The 17,635-nt window shown below is 48.4% G+C and overlaps 1 protein-coding gene across 1 annotated transcript in view; it reads right to left on the bottom strand.

The window, feature by feature from the left end:
- The window catches only part of BAZ2B (bromodomain adjacent to zinc finger domain 2B), a 914,692-nt gene that overhangs the window by 537,314 nt on the left and 359,743 nt on the right, over positions 1 to 17,635 (bottom strand). The gene's annotated exons all lie outside the window — the stretch shown is intronic.

The raw sequence follows: 17,635 nt of genomic DNA, 5'->3' as shown, positions 1-17,635 counted from the left end.
GCTGCAGGCAGTAATGAGATGTGAATGTGTGGACAGATGACCACGTCGCAGCCTTGCAAATCTCTTCAATAGTGGCTGACTTCAAGTGGGCCACTGACGCTGCCATGGCTCTAACACTATGAGCTGTGATATGACCCTCAAGAGCCAGACCAGCCTGGGCGTAAGTGAAGGAAATGCAATCTGCTAGCCAATTTGAAATGGTGCGTTTCCCCACAGCCACTCCCCTCCTGTTGGGATCAAAAGAAACAAACGTTTGGGCGGACTGTCTGTTGGGCTGTGTCCGCTCCAGATAGAAGGCCAATGCTCTTTTGCAGTCCAATGTGTGCAGCTGACGTTCAGCAGGGCAGGAATGCGGACAGGGAAAGAATGTTGGCAAGACAACTGACTGGTTCAGATGGAACTCCGACACTACCTTCGGCAATAACTTAGGGTGAGTGCGGAGGACTACTCTATTATGATGAAATCTAGTGTAAGGGGCCTGAGCTACCAGGGCCTGAAGCTCATTGACTCTATGAGCTGAAGTAACTGCCACCAAGAAAATGACCTTCCAGGTCAAGTACTTCAGATGGCAGGAGTTCAGTGGCTCAAAAGGAGGTTTCATCAGCTGGGTGAGAACGACGTTGAGATCCCATGACACTGTAGGAGGTTTGACGGGGGGCTTTGACAAAAGCAAACCTCTCATGAAGTGAACAACTAAAGGCTGTCCTGAGATCGGCTTACCTTCCACACGGTAATGGTATGCACTGATTGCGCTAAGGTGAACCCTTACAGAGTTGGTCTTGAGACCAGACTCAGACAAGTGCAGAAGGTATTCAAGCAGGGTCTGTGTAGGACGGAAGCGAGGATCTAAGGCCTTGCTGTCACACCAGACGGCAAACCTCCTCCATAAAAAGAAGTAACTCCTCTTAGTGGAATCTTTTCTGGAAGCAAGCAAGACACGGGAGACACCCTCCGACAGAACCAAAGAGGCAAAGTCTACGCTCTCAACATCCAGGCCGTGAGAGCCAGAGACTGGAGGTTGGGATGCAGAAGCGCCCCTTCGTTCTGTGTGATGAGGGTCGGAAAACACTCCAATCTCCACGGTTCTTCGGAGGATAACTCCAGAAGGAGAGGGAACCAGATCTGACGCGGCCAAAAAGGAGCAATCAGAATCATGGTGCCTCGGTCTTGCTTGAGTTTCAACAAAGTCTTCCCCACCAGATGTATGGGAGGATAAGCATACAGCAGGCCTTCCCCCCAATCCAGGAGGAAGGCATCCGATGCCAGTCTGCCGTGGGCCTGAAGCCTGGAACAGAAATGAGGGACTTTGTGGTTGGCTCGAGATGCAAAGAGATCTACCAAGGGGGTGCCCCACTCCTGGAAGATCCGGCGCACTACTCTGGAGTTGAGCGACCACTCGTGAGGTTGCATAATCCTGCTCAACCTGTCGGCCAGACTGTTGTTTACGCCTGCCAGGTATGTGGCTTGGAGCAACATGCCGTAACGGCGAGCCCACAGCCACATGCTGACGGCTTCCTGACACAGGGGGCGAGATCCGGTGCCCCCCTGCTTGTTGATGTAATACATGGCAACCTGGTTGTCTGTCTGAATTTGGATAATTTGGTAGGACAGCCGATCTCTGAAAGCCTTCAGAGCGTTCCAGACCGCTCATAACTCCAGGAGATTGATCTGCAGATCGCGTTCCTGGAGGGACCAGCTTCCTTGGGTGTGAAGTCCATCGACATGAGCTCCCCACCCCAGGAGAGACGCATCCGTAGTCAGCACTTTTTGTGGCTGAGGAATTTGGAAAGGGCGTCCCAGAGTCAAATTGAGCAAAATCGTCCACCAGTACAGGGATTTGAGAAAACTCGTGGACAGGTGGATCACGTCCTCTAGATCCCCACCAGCGTGAAACCACTGGGAAGCTAGGGTCCATTGAGCAGATCGCATGTGAAGACGAGCCATGGGAGTCACATGAACTGTGGAGGCCATGTGGCCTAGCAATCTCAACATCTGCCGAGCTGTGATCTGCTGGGATGCTCGTACCCGGGAGAAGAGGGACAACAGATTGTTGGCCCTTGTCTCCGGAAGATAGGCACGAGCCGTCCGAGAATCCAGCAGAGCTCCTATGAATTCGAGTCTCTGTACTGGGAGAAGATGGGACTTTGGATAATTTATCACAAACCCCAGTAGCTCCAGGAGTCAAATAGTCATCTGCATGGACTGCTGAGCTCCCGCCTTGGATGTGTTCTTCACCAGCCAATCGTCGAGATAAGGGAACACGTGCACTCCCAGCCTGCGAAAGCGCTGCTGCTACCACAGCCAGGCACTTCGTGAACACCATGGGCGCAGAGGCGAGCCCAAAGAGTAGCACACAGTACTGGAAGTGACGTGTGCCCAGCTGAAATCGCAGATACTGCCTGTGAGCTGGCAGTATCGGGATGTGCGTGTAGGCGTCCTTCAAGTACAGAGAGCATAGCCAGTCGTTTTCCTGAATCATGGGAAGAAGGGTGCCCAGGGAAAGAACCTGAACTTTTCCTTGACCAGATATTTGTTCAGGGCCCTTAGGTCTAGGATGGGACGCATCCCCCCTGTTTTCTTTTCCACAAGGAAGTACCTGGAATAGAATCCCAGCCCTTCTTGCCCGTATGGCACGGGCTCAACCGCACTGGTGCTGAGAAGGGCAGAGAGTTCCTCTGCAAGTACCTGCTTGTGCTGGAAACTGTAGGACTGAGCTCCCGGTGGGCAATTTGGAGGCTTCGAGGCCAAATTGAGGGTGTATCCTTGCCGGACTATTTGAAGAACCCAACGGTCGGAGGTTATAAGAGGCCACCTTTGGTGAAAAACTTTCAACCTCCCCCCGACCGGTAGATCGCCCGGCATGGATACGTTGATGTCGGCTATGCTCTGCTGGAGCCAGTCAAAAGCTCGTCCCCTGCTTTTGCTGGGGAGACGTGGGGCCTTGCTGAGGCGCACGCTGCTGACGAGAGCGAGCGCGCTGGGGCTTAGCCTGGGCCGCAGGCTGGCGAGAGGGAGGATTGTACCTACGCTTACCAGAAGAGTAGGGAACAGCCCTCCTTCCCCTATAAAAACGTCTACCTGAGGAGGTAGATGCCGAAGCCTGCCGGCGGGAGAATTTATCGAAAGCGTTATCCTGCTGGTGGAGCTGTTTTACCACCTGTTCGACTTTCTCTCCAAAAATGTTGTCCGCTCGGCAAGGGGAGTCCGTAATCCGCTGCTGGATCCTATTCTCCAGGTCGGAGGCACGCAGCCATGAGAGTCTGCGCATCACCACACCTTGAGCAGCGGCCCTGGACGCAACATCAAAGGTATCATATACCCCTCTGGCCAGGAATTTTCTGCACGCCTTCAGCTGCCTGACCACCTCCTGAAATGGCTTGGCTTGCTCAGGAGGGAGCTTGTCCACCAAGCCCGCCAACTGCCGCACATTGTTCCGCATATGGATGCTCGTGTAGAGCTGGTAGGACTGAATCTTGGCCAGGAGCATAGAGGAATGATAGGCCTTCCTCCCAAAGGAGTCTAAGGTTCTGGAGTCTTTGCCCGGGGGCGCCGAAGCATGCTCTCTAGAACTCTTAGCCTTCTTTAGGGCCAGATCCACCACACCAGAGTCGTGAGGCAACTGAGTGCGAATCAGCTCTGGGTCCCCATGGATCTGATACTGGGATTTGATCTTCTTGGGAATGTGGGGATTAGTTAATGGCTTGGTCCAGTTCGCCAGCAATGTCTTTTTTAGGACATGATGCATGGGTACTGTGGACGCTTCCTTAGGTGGAGAAGGATAGTCCAAGAGCTCAAACATTTCAGCCCTGGGCTCATCCTCCACAACCACCGGGAAGGGGATGGCCGTAGACATCTCCCGGACAAAGGCCGCGAAAGACAGACTCTCGGGAGGAGAAAGCTGCCTTTCAGGGGAGGGAGTGGGGTCAGAAGGAAGGCCATCAGAATCCTCGTCAGAGAAATATCTGATGACCTCCTCCTCCTCCTCCCACGAGGCCTCACCATCGGTATCAGACACAAGTTCACGAACCTGCGTCTGAAGCCGTGCCCGACTCGACTCCGTGGAAACACGGCCACGGTAGGAGCGTCGAGAGGTGGACTCCCTCGCCAGCACCGGCGAAGCTCCCTCCGCCGACGTTGTCAGGGAGTCTGCCTGGGAGGCGGCCTTAGCGATACCGGAGACCTCACCTCGGGCAAAAGGCCAGCCGTCGCCTCACTCGACGGTACCGGTGGCGCAAGCACCCCCGGTACCGGAGGAGAACAGCACAACAGCTCTCCCAGAATCTCTGGAAGAACGGCCTGGAGACTCTCGTGCAGAGCGGCTGTGGAGAAAGACTGGGAAGCCGATGCAGGCGTCGAGGTCAGAGTCTGTTCCGGGTGTGGAGGCGGTTCCGGGCTGTCCAAGGGGGAGCGCATCGACACCTCCTGAACAGAGGGTGAGCGGTCCTCCCGGTGCCGATGCCTACTGGGTGCCAACTGCCTCGGCGACCCAGAGCTCTCGGTACTGAGACGGGAAGGAGACCGGTGACGATGCTTCTTTGACTTCTTCAAGCGAAGCATGTCACCGGAGCTTCCCAGTACTGACGAGGAGGACGTAGAATCCAACCGTCGCTTCCTCGGGGCTGAGGCCGAAGAAGGTCGATCTCGGGGGGGCTGTACCGCAGGAGCCCTCAGGGCAGGGGGAGACCCACCCGAAGGCTCACCGCCACCAGCAGGGGAATGGACAGCCCTCACCTGCACTCCAGACGAAGTACCACCGTCCGACGACATCAGCAATAACGGAGGTCCCGGTACCACCGGCGTCGACGCAGCCTTTCGATGTCTCGGTACCGACGATGCAGGAGGTAGAAGCCTCGATGCAGTCGATGCCGAGGTCAAAGACTTCGATGCTGTCGACGTCGATGCACTCGATGCCCGTGCTGTTGTCGTCGAAGAGCCCGAGAACAACGCGTTCCATTGGGCCAATCTCGCTACCTGAATCCTCTTTTTCAAAAGAGCACAAAGACTGTAGGCCTGCGGGCGGTGCCCAGCCCCCAGACACTGAAGACACGAAGCGTGCCTATCAGTGAGCGAGATTACCCAGGCGCACTGGGTGCACTTCTTGAAGCTACTGGAAGACTTCGATGACATGGGCAGAAAAATCACGCCGGCGAAATCAAAATTCGCGATGATGAAGAAAGGCACCAAAAAGAAGGGAGAAAAAACCATACCGAGGCCAAATAGGCTGGTCCTGAAAGCGAAAGGAAACTTACGCGGGGAAAAGCTGGAAACACGGGAAAGGGGTAAAGCCCAGAGCGATCTCTTTTTTTTTTTTAGCGAAAATCGCGAAGACGCGCGATGTCAACTTGAGGGGCACGAAACGGCGGCAAAACACGACCGTCCCGATCGCGGACAAAAGAAGACTGACGAACACGAGCCGGTTCGGGTGGGAAGACGGCCGCGCAGGACTAGCAAAGGCCTTTGCTAGTGAAGTTTCCGGTTGGAGGGGGCTGCCGTGGATGTCACCAGTGGATGCCATCAGTGAGAACAAGCAGCCTGCTTGTCCTCGGAGAAAAGAGAATTCAGCAGGGGGCCCAAGCCCACATTTTGGGAGCCAGTTGTTAAAGTAGACATGGAGGGCCCTACTTTAACAACCGGCTCCCAAAATTCTTAAAAACTTAACAACCGGCTCTTGTGAGCCTGTGAGAGCCTGCTCCAGTACACCACTGGATGGACACTTTTATAGCGACTATGCTCTGCTGGAACCAGTCATAAGCTCATCCCTTGCTTTCACTGGGGAGCAGCAGGGGTCTTATGCACACACTGTTAATGAGAATAAGCGTGCTAGGGTTGAGCCTGAACAGGCTGGCGAGAAAAGGTTGAGTACCTGTGTCTCTGTGGGTGGTAGGCACCCCTCCTCGACTTGCCAAAAGACCTCCTAGATGAGGAAGCTGATGCAGAAGGTGCCTGGTAGGAGAAAGAAGAGATGGTATCAGTGTGTTTTTTGATCTGGTCAGCAACCTCCTTAACCTTCTCTCCAAAAAGGTTATCCCCCTGGCAAGGGGCATCCGTAATTGCTGCTGAACTGACTGTTCCAAGTCAGAAACACATAGCCATGAGAGTCTGTGCATTGCTATACTCTGAGCAGAGATCCTGGATGCCACGTCAAAGGTGTCGAAAGTGCCCCTGGCCAAGAACTTTTGACACGCCTTCTGTTGCTTGGCCAACTGGAGAACCGACTCGGCCTAATCTGGTGGGAGAGAGTCCACCAAGTTCAAAAGCCTGCTTGCCTAGTCCACAAGTAGACGCTTGTGAAGAGCTGGTACAATAGTATACGGGACATGAGCATTGAGGCCTGGAACATCTTCCTCCCAAAAGAGTTCAAGGTCCTAGCTTTTCTGCCTGGGGGCACCGAGGCATAGTGTCTAGAACTCCTGCCTCTCTTGAGAGCGTATTCCACCACCATGGAATTGTGAGGCAACTGGGACCTATCAAATCCAGGTGTGCTGTGGATCTGGTATATCGTGTCGATCTTCTTGGGCAGGACAGACACCGACAGAGGGGACTCCTAGTTCCTATCGAGGACTTCCTTGAGTACCTCATGGAGAGGGAAAATCACAGCCTCCCTAGGAGGGAACTCATAGTCCAGGACCTTGAGCATCTTAGTCCTGGGCTCATCCTCCACTTCCAAACGAAATGGAATAGCCTCAGCCATTTCATTTACAAAAGAGGGGAATGAAAGGTTCTCTGAAGGAGATTTTCTACAAGTTGAGAGGAGGGTTCAGAGGGGATGCCATAGGACTCATCCTCCAAACAGTACCTTGGATTCTCCTCTGACTCTCATGAGTGTTCCTCATCGGTGCCAAACAAACTCCTTGTGGGAGGGCTGAGACCTGTTAATTTTATTAGGATCTGCCATCTCTGTTGCGCAGCGAAGCCATGACCCTTTTACAACCCTGGACAGAATTGTCTATCCCCTCTAGGTACTTAATTACCTGCACATAACAGTGTTAGCAGTCAAGGCAGTATAAACCTATGTAATTAGAAAGGAACCTAGTATTTAGTAGGTAAAGATATATAGTTTATTGACATTGATATCTTACCAAGGATAGTACAAGCAGGTTCAAGCAATCATATGGTAGAATAGCATCTCACGCCACGTCTGTCTCTAGCCTTTTCTTCTGGCTTCTTCTCCTCTGATCGTTCTCTTCTGATCTGATACCCCTCTGACCACTTCTCTTATACTATTCTGGCACAATTGATTCCAATGGCCCCTAGCTTTCTCACCAGGGCTCTTGGCCCTTAGCAGTTGATAAAAAATGACTTCACTTATTCTCCAGCTCTAACTATAAACAAAATATGCTCAGAGAACATCTTGTGAGATGACTTCACAGGTCATTTTGCTCTGTTCAGCACTCCTCAGCTCTCCTCCCTCCCTTAGGGTATTCACATCCTACGTACATCTAGCCCTTGATCAACTTATATTAGCCAAAACAACTTTCTCATGACTTCTCACAGGTGCCAGTCCCATGGGTTGTTTACAAGAGCAGATGCCCCCCTCCCTTGCCTGTCAGCTCTCTGGGAACTCACATCAGCTTCAGCTGCAGTGAGAAATATATTTGTATCAGAGATGATTTTTGCTTTTTAAAGAGGCCTAGCTCTTAGCCTGAGCCATTGGCCTGTATTTTACAGAGAGCAAGGGCTACTATATTTCTTCAGACCGAGCCTGCCATGACTTTGAGAAGCCATGTCCCCTAGAGGGGCATTGAGGAGTTGGCTCCCACCTCGACTCTGTTAAAGCTTCCTCCACCGACATCGAGGGGGTACTGTCTTGGATGGCAGCTGAAACAGGGCCACAATGGGCAGTAGGGTAGTCGCAAGCACCCCCGATACCGATGCACACCGTTGCAAAAGACCATCCAGCAGCTCAGGGAGCAAGACCCAGATACTTTCATCGAGGGCCAACACTGGGAAAGACTGGGGTGCAAGCTCTGAGACAGGTTACAGAACTAATGAGGGAACTGACAAGGCCGAGATGGGAGTCAGGTCCTGGCCATTTGGGGACAGACACATCGGTACCTCCTGAATACAGGGGGAATTATCATCCTGGCGTCGATGCTTCTTGCGTGCCAAATCCCTCGATGCCCCAGAGCTCCTGGCACCTTGCATCATGGACAACCAATGCCGATGCTTTGTGGCCTTCACCCGAAGCTTGCCATCGAGACACTTCTGTGCCAAGGATGACGTCAAATCCTCATGTTGCCTCAGGGTCGGGTCCAGCACTGGCCGATCTCGGGGGCCCTGTTCAGCAGCCGGCGTCAAGACAGGTCCCGACGCACTACTGATCCCAGTGTCTATGGCTCTCAAAGCAGCCATATGAACCAATGCTCCCAATGCAGTCTTTGACATCGACGCCATCGACCTTGATGCTGATGCCAACGTCGAGGACTTGAACCTGACTCCAAAAATCTTCTTGCATTGAGTCTCTCTCTGGACACGTGAGTCCTCTTCTTCATCCGAAGACAAAAGACACAACTGGTAGGGCTATGGTCAGGCCCTAAGCACTGACACCAAGAATGGGTGTCTTTGCCAGAGATCGTCCGAATGTACTGGGTACAACGTTTAAAGCCACTGGGAGCTTTAGTGGACATTGAAGGAAAAACTTCCAAAGCCAAATGAAAAGACACGATTTTGCCTGAAAAAAAGGGGCAAGGCAACACAAAAAAAAAAAAGTCACGGAAAATAAAGAAAACTTATAAACGGCAAAAAGAGCTAAAAATATACGAGAATAGATGGGGACAAAGGCCGAACAAGGCACAGTGAAAAATTACAATAAAGAAGCCAAAAAGGCACCAAAAAAGAAGCTTTTCCGAACTGGGAGTGAAGAGAAACTACAGACGCAGTCTTCTCTTCATGGCAGTAGAAAAACAACTGCAATAACCATGCTCTTGCAGCGGGTGTGAAGGCACTCCTACTGCTCCCAGTGTCTATGGGTCTCGAAGTAGCCACATGGACTGATGCTCCCAATGCAGTCTTCGACATCAACAATGCTGACCTCGATGCTGATGCCAATGTCGAGGACTCGAGCCTGGCTCCAAAAATCTTCTTGCGTTGAGTCTTTCTGGACACCTGAGTCCTCTTCTTCATCTAAAGACAAAGGACACCGTTGATAGGGCTATGGTCAGGCCCTAAGCACTGAAGACACCAAGATTGGGTGTCTTTGCCAGAGATCATCCTATCGCACTGGGAACAGCACTTAAAGCCACTGGGAGCTTTAGTGGACATGGAAGGAAAAACTTCCAAATCCAAATCGAAAGACACGATAGTGCCTGAAAAAAAGGGGCAAGATACCACAAAAAAAAGTCACAGAAAATAAAGGAAACTTAAAAAATGGCAAAAAGAACTAAATATATACGGGAAGAGAAGGGAAAAAAGGCATGATGAAGGCACAGTGAAAAATTGCAATAAAGAAGCTGAAAAGGCACAAAAAAAGAATCTCTTCCGAACTGGGAGTGAAGAGAAACTACAGATGCAGTGTTCTTCTCATCGCAGTAGAAAAACAACTGCAGTAACTGTGCCCTTGCAGTGGGCGGGAAGGCACTTGTGCTCTACAAAGCTATGTAAAGGCATGTTATAAGCTCTGGACCAGGCAACACGGCGATGCGTTACCCAATTATGAGAATGAATGGCCTGCTTGTCCTCGGAGACAGAGCTTTTTTACTGTTGTTGGTTCTTTGGAGTGGAATACATTTGGAGATTCCGCTTTCAAGCGTTTGTTAAAACAGCATTTGTTATGTTTGGAATATGGATTGTCTTGATTGGACTGACAGCCACACTTTTGCCCTGATGTACTTGCAGCTCTGGTTTTTGTGAAGATTGTTAATGGTGTTATTTGTATTTCTGATTATATATGTTTTGCCTGTTCTCCACTCTGGACAATAGTGGATTATAAATAATAAATCAAATCAAATACTCCACATACCCTGGGGGGTTAGGAGTGAGGTTCATTCCTGTCGTTGTAAGCACAAAACTAACCCATTTGGAGAAATTGCCCAAAAGAAAATAACATGAGAACTGGATCAACTTTGATGCGCTTAGGAAGACCAAAAAATATGTCTGTACTACTCTGCAGAAAAAGAAGACTGAGCAGAAACAGCAACAGGCAGGAAAATATGTGCATGCGTGGTACAACACTGTCAAAGAGTTCTATAAGATACACTGCGTAGCATTCCTGCATTGGCTCTGTCAGATGAATCACCACAAGAATATTTACTTTCTGCTTCTCCTCAGAGAAGGTGTATACATTTAAGTGACCCATGTGTAGGTGTGTTCAGGAGCAGAGTCTGGGCAGAGCAAGGGTGGAAGTCATGATTTAAGCATACTATTCATAAAATACACAAGTATATGCGTATTTTATATGCGAACATTTATGCCTGCTTCAAAGCAGATGTAGATGTCTGCAGCTTCAATTTAAGTGTGATTTCTGACATTTTGCCCCTCATATTTCATAAAGGCACATAGGCTAGACTAGGCACCTAGTTGACAAACTATGCTAATACAGTAGAGTCCTGAATCTTCTTTTTTTTTTTTTTTTTAACAATTTTTTTATTAATTAATAATTGCATATCACAAATGACAACCAAATTCTTTAGCTCCAATACACCTTAGCCAACAGTATACACCATTTGGTATAGTAACATCAATTTTCTTTTTCCTTAATACAAAAAATAAACGCTCTTCAATAGAATGTGATAGTCATTACATAAACATGACATAAATATTCCCAACCTCCAATTACATCAGATATTTTTGATCCCCTAAACTTCCCTTATCCCCCCTCCCCCCCCCCACCCATCATCGGTACATAACATAGCCTCATTAAATTCCTTTCCATTGTTCATACACATGCCATATTTTTTGGAATTGTTGTATTTGCCCTTTACGGATAGCTGTCAACTTTGACATTTGATAGAGATGGTGCAGTCTATCTTTTATTATCTGCATTCTGGGGACTTCCTTCTGTCTCCAGGCTTGAGCTAGCGCTATTTTAGCTGCTCCCAGATGGATAACCAACTTATGGCAATGTATAGGGCTCTTCCCTGGACTTGCATTCAGTAAGCAATATTGGGCTTGAGCTGGGTATTTTATCTTTAACATGTCATATATCATGTCTAAAATCTCGGTCCAAAACCCCTGAACCCGGGGACAATCCCACCAGATGTGCCAAAATGTCCCTCGTCCCCCACATTCTCTCCAACAGTCTGTTGTAATCTGTGGATAAATTTTATGTAATCGCATCGACGTATAATACCATCTATACAAAATTTTATATCCGTTTTCTGCCAATGGCTGGGCAACGGTCAGTTTCAACAGATGTCTATACCCAGCCGCCCACCATTCCTCCGAATACTGTGCCTGGAGATCTTCCTCCCATCGCCTCGTATAAAAGCCTTGGGGCGACGAGAGGAGGAGTAATGCTCTATACAAGCGTGTTATGCTACCTTTCCCATCCCCCCCTCTCATCGCTTGCTCCAACCCTGTCTCAGTCAGTTCTAGTTCATCCCTGGCTCGTTTCAAAATGTAACTCCTTAAGCAGACATAAAATACCAGGTCTCTTTCCTCTAGATCAAACTCTTCCTGCAAATCTTCAAAGGATTTTATTTCTCCATTACTCCATAACTGTCCTAGTCTATCAAGCCCTTTCTTGGCCCATATTGAGTACGTTCTCTCTTCTTCTCCAAGGGGGAAGCCCGGTGCACCTCGTATAGCCATCTGTAGAAAGTACTTTCTATCTGGAAACACCTTTCTCCTGACTTGGAGCCATGTATTTAGTAAGTGTTTGAGACCCATCGGGACTTTCCCTGCTGCTGCTAAGATCTCCCTTCCCGGGCCCCATAGTATGTCCCTCAGGTATCGGGTCCCCAGCCACGCTCTTTCCCAATGTAGCCACTTCTTGTTGGTCATTGAATCCCACCCCGCTAGAATCCTAAGTTGTGCTGCCTGGTAATACAGATAAAAATTAGGGACTCCCATTCCACCCTTTGCTGGAGTTTGAAACATCATACTCCTTCGTACCCTTGGTGGTCTCTTTCTCCAAATATATGCAAACATTTTCTTATTTAATTGTTGAAAGAAAGCTCGGGGAATCGGCAATGGGAGTGCCAGAAACAAGTACAGCAATTTAGGTAAGAGCATCATCTTTACGGCCTGAATTCTACCCAGCCATGTTATTGTTAGGCCTTCCCATCTGTCCAGCTCCTCGAACAACTCCCTCAGTTTCTTTGGGAAATTTTCCTGAACTATGTTCTCAATCCTAGATGTGACCATTATGCCTAGATATCTGATTGTTTTGGTTGCCCATTGAATTGGATATAATGCTTTCAACCTCTGGGCCTCATCCTGGGGCATGGTAAGATTAAGTATCTCTGATTTATTTACATTTATTTTAAATCCCGACATCTTCCCATATTGTTGCAACTCCTCCATCACCTGCCCAAGCGATTGTGCAGGGTAAGCCAATGTCATCAGCACATCATCAGCGAAGAGCATAATCTTATGCTCTCGCTTCCCTCTAATTACTCCCCGTATATTCCCGTGTTCCCTGATCTTCTTAGCTAAGGGTTCAATTGACAGTGCAAAAAGCAGAGGAGAAACTGCACAACCCTGTCTCGTCCCTCTTCCCAGGTTCAGCAATTTCGTGTGAGAACCATTTATTTTTAGCATTGCCATAGGGCTTGTGTATAATAATTGTAACCACTTTAGAAACCTCCCTCCCATTCCTATCTGTTCTAAGACTGCAAATAAAAAGGACCATTCCACTCGGTCAAAGGCCTTTTCCGCGTCTACTGAGAACAAAATTACCGAGTCTGCCTCATCAGACGCCTGCTGGATGATATGCAAGAGGCATCTGATATTATCAAACGTCTGTCTGCCCTCAATAAATCCCGCCTGATCATCATGTATAATATGTGGTAACATTTTCTGCAACCTATTTGCAAGGATTTTAGTGAAGATTTTATAATCAATATTTAATAGCGATATGGGCCTATACGAGCCACAGCTCAGGGGGTCTTTTCCCGGTTTCTGTATTAAGACTACTTCGGCCAGTCTCCAGGAATATGGTAGCTCCCCTGCCTCATCAAAAGATGTTATTACCTTCAGCAACAAGGGGCCCAGCCATTTGGCAAACATTTTATAGAAACGCGCGGGAAAGCCATCCGGCCCTGGGGCTTTATTCGTAGGCATTTTCCTGATCACTGTCTCAATTTCTTCTAATGTCATGGGATTTGACAGGGTTTCAAGTGCTTCCTCAGATAGTCTTGGGAGCCTGACCTCCTGTAGATATTTCTCTATATCTCCCTGGGCAGTTTCCTGCTCTGATTTATATATTTGGTCATAATAGTCCCAGAATATTGTTTGTATCTCTTCTGCTTGAGTTAACAGTTTACCCGTGTCGTCATATATACCCGATATATAATTCCTCTGAGCTTGCTTTTTTAATTTGTTGGCCAACAGTCTACTAGCTCTATTCCCAAATTCGAAATGTTCTTGCTGGGCTTGTTGCATCTGATGCGCTATATCTGATAATTGCAATTCATTAAGCTGGGCCCTATATTGTTGTAATTCCTGCAACATTTTTGTATCCGTCTGATCCCGTTTATGTGCTCTCTCACTGAGTTCTATCTTTTTTCGCAGGTCAGCCTCTTGCTCTATCTTTTTTTTGGTGGTATGGGAATGTAAAGCTATTAATTGACCTCTCAGGACCGCTTTCATGCCCTCCCATATGTGGGCTGGGTGCACCTCTCCCGTGTCATTATACTTTATATATTCCTTAATATAGTTTTCTATTATAGGTATATTTTGTGGGTCTAATAACAACGCCTCATTTAATCTCCAGGGCTTTCGCCTTTTCTTCTGAGTATCTGATAGCATTGTTAATACTACCATAGAGTGGTCTGACCAGGTACATGATTCTATCTCCACCTTATCTATTTTGGATCTCATGGTCACATCACCCAACCAATAATCAATTCTCGAGTATGTGTTATGTGTGGGTGCATAATGTGTATAGTCTTTTTCTAACCCATGAGTGTCTCGCCATAGGTCCATGAGTCCCCATCTTGCCATCCATGCCCTAAAGGCCATACGCTCCCCTTTGGCATAGCTTTCTGCCGAATTATCCAATTGTGGGTTAGTTGTCAAATTAAAGTCTCCTCCCACAATCAAATTGCCTTTGACATGATCCCGTAGGACCCGCTCCAGTTCTTCCAGGAACACCTTTTGGCCCTCATTGGGTGCATAGACGCACAATAGAGTGTAATACACATTACATCTAGAGACTATCAGCAGTAGATATCTGCCCGCTTTATCTTTAACTGTTTTATGTATTATCCAAGGGTGAGAACTCGAGAGCGCAATCAAAACCCCTTTTTTTTTTTTAACTTCTATACTGGATGCACAGATTATGTTGGGATAATGTTTATGCTTTACTAGGTGTTCATGCTGCCTTTTGAGATGGGTCTCTTGTAGAAACACCACATCTGCCTTTTGGCGCAGCATTTCTCTGAACATCTGCTTACGCTTTTGCGGGGAATTTAAACCCCGTACATTTATGGTAACATATTTAAACATGGCAGTATAGTAATGTGATATCTAATTCACTGAGAACCTTATCGTGTACCAAGATGATAGTCCCTTTTCCCTCTCTTCCCCACCCTCCTCCCTCCAATATCATATTACCCCAAACAATTTCAGCTTCCCCACCCTCCTCCCCCCTCCCCTCAACCCTACCCCATAACCTTGACATCCGATCCCACAATTAGGTCGGAACTTACAAGGGGGGAAGTGACCCTCTTGCCCTCTTCCACCTTCAATCTCAGCCAAACATTAACTCTTATCTAATAGCCCTCTGAGCAACCCGGGCATAATATCTTCAACCCAAATTAACTTTTCAACCAAATGCCCACAGTTAAACAGTCAGCCAATTCCACTCGCCTCCCCGAGTGTACCGTTAGCCTTCAGCCGGCCATACTTCATCCAGCCTCCCGCAATCCGGAAATCTCTCAGGTGAGGCGACCCGCTGATTTCTGGCGTTGCAGACGCCTCTGGCCTACTCTCTGCCATTTCGGGTGGGTTCGCTGACCTTGGACTGGCCGTGAGGCAGCTGGCGTGGACGGCGGATCTGCCTGCTGATCTCCCTGAAGAATCTCATGGGCCTCTGCTAGTGATTTTATTTGATACTGTTGTCCATCTTTGTAGAATGCTATCGCAAACGGGTATCTCCAGCGGTAGCGAATCCCCAAGTCTCTCAGTTTGGTAGTAAGTGGCTTGAGGTCTGCTCTACGCTTTAATGTGATCGCGGCCAAGTCCTGATAAATTTCTATAGGGTACGAGTCCCATTGAAAATCTGTTGTTTTTCGAGCCGCAGCTAGTACTCGCTCTTTTAATTTGAAGTCCTGGAAACATGCAATTATGTCCTTAGCGAGATTTTGTCTATTGGCTCCCAGTGCCCGGTGGGCCCGTTCCAGGTTTACATTTTCTGGTGGGATCGGGTCAGCTGAGTCCGCTAGTATAGCACTTACAATCTTTTGTACCACCTCTTCACTATTTTGGTAAGTCGGGGTCTCAGGTACTCCACGAAATCGGAGGTTATGGCGTCTACTCCTGTTTTCCAGGTCCTCCAGTTTATCATTGATTGTTTGTTGCCCTAGCCGCTCATCGGCTATTTGTCTCTCCAAAGAGCCCAGAGTCTCCGCATGGTCATCCAGGCTGTTCTCCACTTCCTCAACTCTGTGGCCCAGCTCCTTTATCTCTCCTCTTAGATCGTTTCCAAGAGTAGCCAGCTCTGAGCGCATCGCTTTCAAATCGGCGCGAATCTCTTGAATCCAGCCACAGAGTTCTGGTAGTCCGGCGCACTCCGAGTCTCCGCGGCATTGCGTTGCAAACAGATCCCCCGAAAACGGGATCTCCGCTGCCATTTGGTCCGCTGTCTCCTCTAGCGTTTGAGGCGCCATATTTTTTTTGGACCCGTCGCTCGCGAATTCGAACTGTGAAAGATCGACGGCGTCCGCTCGCTTCTGCATGGCCCTAACGGGATCTCTCCCCTCCGCTAGTTCTGCCGCTGTTTTTCTCCGGTTGCACGTTGGGCTTTCGCGTTCGAGGGCGCTAATTATTGCGGTGGGCAGTCAGGAGCACGGCACTTAAGCGGCCATGTTCTCCGATGACGTCACTTCCTCCCCCGAGTCCTGAATCTTCGACATGCCGGATTATCTGACAGTCGGTAATCTAGGCTCTCCCCCTCCCTCCGAGACCTCCCCCCAAGTGCCTCCTCTACCAGTCTGTAGCACCCCTCCCAGAAGCACACTGTCTGGTGTAAGGGCAAGGCCTTAGATCCCCTCACTTGTCCTACACAAAAACTGCTTGAAAACCTCCTTCACTTCTGAGTCTAGTTTGAAAACCAACTCTGTAAGGGTTCATCTCAGTGCAATTAGTGCTTATCACCACCATGTAGGCAGTAAGCCCATCTCTGTACAGCCTCTAGCTGTTTGCTTCATGTGAGGTTTAATATTAACAAAGACCCCTGCCAAACCTCCAACTATGCCATAGGATCTCAACATTGTTCTCACTCAGCTGATGCAAGCTCCTTTTAAGCCGCAAGATTCCTGTCATCTAAAGTATTTGACCGGGAAATTTGTATTTTTGGTGGCGGTCACTTGAACTCACAAAGTCAGTGCGCTTCAGGTCCAAGGAGCTGATCCACCTTACACTAAGTTTCACCACAATAGAGTAGTTCTCCGCACACACCCTAAGTTCCTTCCTAAGGTAGTGTCACAGTTCCATCTTAATCAGTCAATCATCCTTCCAACATTTTTCCACAAACCACATGCCCATCCAGGTTCTATCCCCTTTATCATTTTGGTCGCTCTTCTTTGAACCATTTCTAATTCCGCTATATCTTTTTTGAGATATGGTGACCAGAATTGAATGTAGTACTCAAGGTGCGGTCACACCATGGAGCAAATCAAAGGCACTACAGTACTCTCGGTCTTATTTACCATCCCTTTCCTAATAATTCCCAGCATTCTGTTTGCTTTTTGGCCACCACCGCATACTGGGCAGAAGATTTCAGTGTATTGCCTACAATGACACCAAGATCTTTTCTATAGGTGCTGAACCCCAAGGTGGATCTTAGTAACAGGTAACTATGATTTAGATTATTCTTCCCAATGTGTGTCACATTATTCTTCCCAATGTTTGTCCACATTAAATTTCATCTGCCATTTGGATGCTTCCAACTTCCTAAGGTCTTCCTCCAATTTTTCACAGTCCGCATGTGTTTTAACAACCTTGAATAGTTTTGTGTCATCTGCAAATTTATCACCTCACTTGTCATTCTGATTTCCAGATCATTTATAAATATGTTAAACAGCACCAGTCCCAGGTTGGGCTGACAGTAGAGGGTCAGCCTCCATGGAGGAAATTTGCAAAGCCGTCATGTGGTTATCTATTCACAAATTCACAACTCATTACTACCTTTAATTGACTTTGAGGCCTCAACATTTTGTGTCCCTATTGTCTTAGCATTGCTGTTTTCAGTAAACCTAGTAGCTAGGATTCCCAGCTGTGAGAATACAATGGCCTGCTTATCCTCGGAGAAAGA

The sequence above is a fragment of the Microcaecilia unicolor genome, chromosome 7 (genome assembly GCF_901765095.1).
Source record: "Microcaecilia unicolor chromosome 7, aMicUni1.1, whole genome shotgun sequence".
Taxonomy (NCBI): Eukaryota; Metazoa; Chordata; class Amphibia; order Gymnophiona; family Siphonopidae; genus Microcaecilia; species Microcaecilia unicolor.
This window is presented reverse-complemented; position numbering and strand designations above follow the sequence as displayed.